Source organism: Berghia stephanieae, chromosome 1 (assembly GCF_034508935.2).
Source record: "Berghia stephanieae isolate SIO BIC M18660-M18661 chromosome 1, UCSD_Bste_1.3, whole genome shotgun sequence".
Lineage (NCBI taxonomy): Eukaryota > Metazoa > Mollusca > Gastropoda > Nudibranchia > Aeolidiidae > Berghia > Berghia stephanieae.
In genome coordinates this window covers 68,809,317-68,813,255 of record NC_088360.1, presented here as the reverse complement: position 1 = coordinate 68,813,255, position 3,939 = coordinate 68,809,317, and positions in this window count along the sequence as shown.

Sequence of the window (3,939 nt, the reverse complement as noted above, 5' to 3'; positions counted from 1 at the left end):
AAGGCCCAACTATAGATACTCCTAGTGAAAAGAAACAAACCAGAAACAGGTTTCAAAGCAGACTGTCTAATCAATGAGTTTTGAAACGAGGTTGCGCGACTTCCCCCATATCACTGTGAGCGCAATCCAATCGAGCTCATTAGAAACCAAGTAAAGGGAAATATTGAGAGGAGGAGCACCAAATTTACTCTCACCGACGAGGCAATAAATGATATAAAAAGGGAAGATTGGGAAAAGGCTTGCTCAAACCTTCGCAAACTGCAGGAAAATTACATCGCATTGGTTAGAGTGATGCCACGAATTTTTTCCAGAGTCGTTTCATTTCTCCTTTCCCTCATCCTCGTCATTAGAATGTGATGATTGATGTGTCTAGTGTGTCTTTGTTGTTGTTGTAGTTGTTGTTATTGCTGAACACGTGTACACATTTTTGTGGGAACAAAGTATCATAAATTGTTGAATTTCTACTTTTGACCAGATTACATTAACTTTATGTAATCCTCTTTGGCATACACAAGCTATTTCTATAAATTTCGCAATCAAACTAATATTGAAAGTGCGTAATATTCACTTTCATTTGTAATCATCAGTAATGTGTATTGATAGTTATAAAATAGATGTCTGATAGTTAAGGATTGCCATTCGTTCCTTCATAATCAGATACTGAATGTATATAGTTTAAACTTCAATTAGCCGAACTTTCCATTTTAACCAATTCTTTCAAAATGGATAAGCGGAAAAGTCATAATTTGATACTGTAAATCATATATTAGTTACGATCCTTATCAGTTATCGATTTTAATATAGCGGTTAATCTTTTCCTATTGTTTTACAATTAATGAAAACATATTTTTGATTAAGGCAAATCCATTCAGAGGTTCAAGAAAAGTTTTGCAGCTGTGCAATGAGGGACAGCTAAGAACTAGAGGAAAAACACACGCCACTATTAAAAATCTGACTATAATAAGGTTTTCGTAATCTGCGACCCAAAAATAGTCAAAATCACGTGGGAAAGTTAAATAAGTGCCGGATTACAAAGTTCACTTAAAGATAAAATGAAGATGACGTCACTCTGATCTTTGTTATTGTTTTTTGTCATCCGCGTTTATGAGTAATTCTCACTAAACTGTATTCACCAGTCTATAAACGTTTAAGGTTACACGTCTTGGTCGGTTATATTTCCGGATGGCAGTGTTATGAGCTTCTTAGCCAAGTGCATACTATTTGTTTGTGTCTGTGTGGTTATGTGTGAGTGTGTTGTGGCGGTGGTGTGTATGTGTATGTGTTGTACGATGTATTGTTTGGGGGGGGGGGGGGGGGGTTTCAGGGACGGCTGGTAATAATGGGCAGGGTGGGCAAATACCAGCCTGTTTTTTCAAGTTATATGCTGTATTACCAGGTCCGAAATAATCAAATTTAAATCAGATAATTTCAAAAGTTACTACTTAAACTTGAAGCTTCGTACTGAAATCAATTTGGGGGTTTTTTTGATAGTTTGGCAACCCCCCTGCACCCCGTAATGCAAAAAGCAGGATACGCTCCTGATCTTTTTATCACCCCCCCCCCCCCCCCCCCCGCCCCAACCACTCCACTCCACTCCGCCCTCATCGTCATCTCATCGTCACGTCGTCTGACGGTGAACTCAGATTTTTGCTGTCTGGCCTCTCTAGTACTAGGTCGGGCTAATTCAAATGAGCCCACCTTATTAACCAGTGAACACTAAATAGAGATTTTGGCAAACGAACTTTTTCTTATTTATTGCCTTATTTGTGCTGGAAGGTTCCAGTATTGAATTAAATTTATTAATTCACTAATATTATATCAATTTAGTATTAATTTGTATTGTTTTTATATATTTGTTTATCCATTTAAATTATTTCTTTTTTTTTTCTCGTTTTCTTTAGTGTTTCTCAAAACTCATTTATTTAAATTGTTTTCTTATTTGTTTGTGTTGTTGTTGTTGTTGTTGTTGTTGTTTTTGTTTTTGTTTTGTTTTGTTTTTTAACAAATTAATTTGTTAGTTCTTTTTTTTTTTAAAATTCTTAAAGTAATTAGCGCAGTATTTTTATTGCCAGACTAAATAATTTTGCAAAACAATGTAATTTTCTATTGTATTCCCTCTAATAAAACAAAACACTTTTATTCAAAAGTCACGACTAAATAAATATATAAAATACAACCACCATTTTGGTTTTCTCAACAATTGAATTAGTATACGAGAAATACTCTTCTGAGTAAGAAGTACGTTTAAAGGAAGGGTGGGCAGATTCCGTACTTGCCCGTCCTGAAGCTAATACATACATAAGATGGTTCGCGATGAAGAGGCGGGAAGCTTGTGGTTGGTTGGGTAAGGAGCAAAGATAACACGGTCGTTATTGTGACGATAGTCAAACGAATGCATGAGGAGAGATTGGTAACATTATTTTGTCTTAATTGTATTGTATGAAGTATTGTTTTTGTTTGTCTTATTTTGACTATGGAACTGATACTTGTCATAGCAGACCTGCCTACTTTAAATAGGAAAATAAAAATCGTAGTTTTCAGGGCTAATAAAATCGTAGATATTTTAACTACCTTTTAAAAAAATTACCGGAAATTTCGTCTGTTTTGATAGATATCAAATTTTAAAAAACGAGAAAAAATAATTGGAAACGTAATAATGATGGTGATGGTGGTATAGTGGTAGCCGTGGTAGTAGCAGTAATGATGATGGTAATATTATTATGGTTATTATTATTATTATTGTTATTGTTATTATTATTATTATTATTATTATTATTATTATTATTATTATTATTATTATTATTATTATTATTATTATTATTATTATTATTATTATCATTATTATTATTGTTATTGTTATTATTATTTTTTTTCCACTTTCATGTATGTGGTCATCAAATTGTATGCTTTATTGGCGAAAGCCTAAGATTGAATAAACTTTGTAATATCGTATGGTAACCATCATCATCATCATTAACAACAACAACAACAACAACAACAACAATATTAACAATAAGTACAACAATAGCAATAAAAACAATATCAACATCATCATACAATTTCCGTCATCGTCTCCACAACTATCATTCTAACCAACAGCACCACCAAGACCACTACCATAATTACATCCTCCCTCACCGCCTCGTCTTCCTCCTCCTCCTCCTCCTCCTCCACCACCACCATCGCTACCACTATTCCAACCACTACCACCACCGGCACAATCATTCTAACCACCAAGACAGCAGTAAAAATGATGCAATTTGAGCTCTGAATGAAACTCGAGTCATATCGCTGTTGTTGCTTCTCGATGAAAACTTTTAGGTTACTTCGTACTACTGAAAATCAGAAATATGTAACAGAAATATTAATCTCGCCGTTGAGGGATTAAAGCATCTCTTTAATTTTTCGAGTGAACGAAATGGACTTGTATTGTCAAGGTGTTGTCGCATTATGTCTCGTCGCTTTATTTTTAGTTGTATTCTCTTTCGTGATTCATTTTTGATTACGTTTGGAATAATTAAAATCTACTGGTATTGTCATTTCATTGTGAAAGTGATTATTTGTGGTTTAAATATTTTTTGTTTAAATGAGGAAGATTATTTGTTGTTGAAATATTTTTTGTTTAAAGGTGAAAAAAAATAATTTAAAAAAATTAATAAAAAAAAAACAAAAAAAACAAAAAATTAATAAATAAAAAATATATATCATATATATATATAATGTAAATTTTCACTCACATTTTTTGCCGAGACGACTCGTTTCTGTGTTTTTCCTTTAATTCACACTTCTTCAGTCGGCATAATCCATATCATATATATATATATATATATATATATATATATATATATATATATATATATATATTATATATATATATATATGACCGAATCATCTTTGCCCCACCACTGTAAATAGGCTAGAACCGCCACTGGGTGGTTT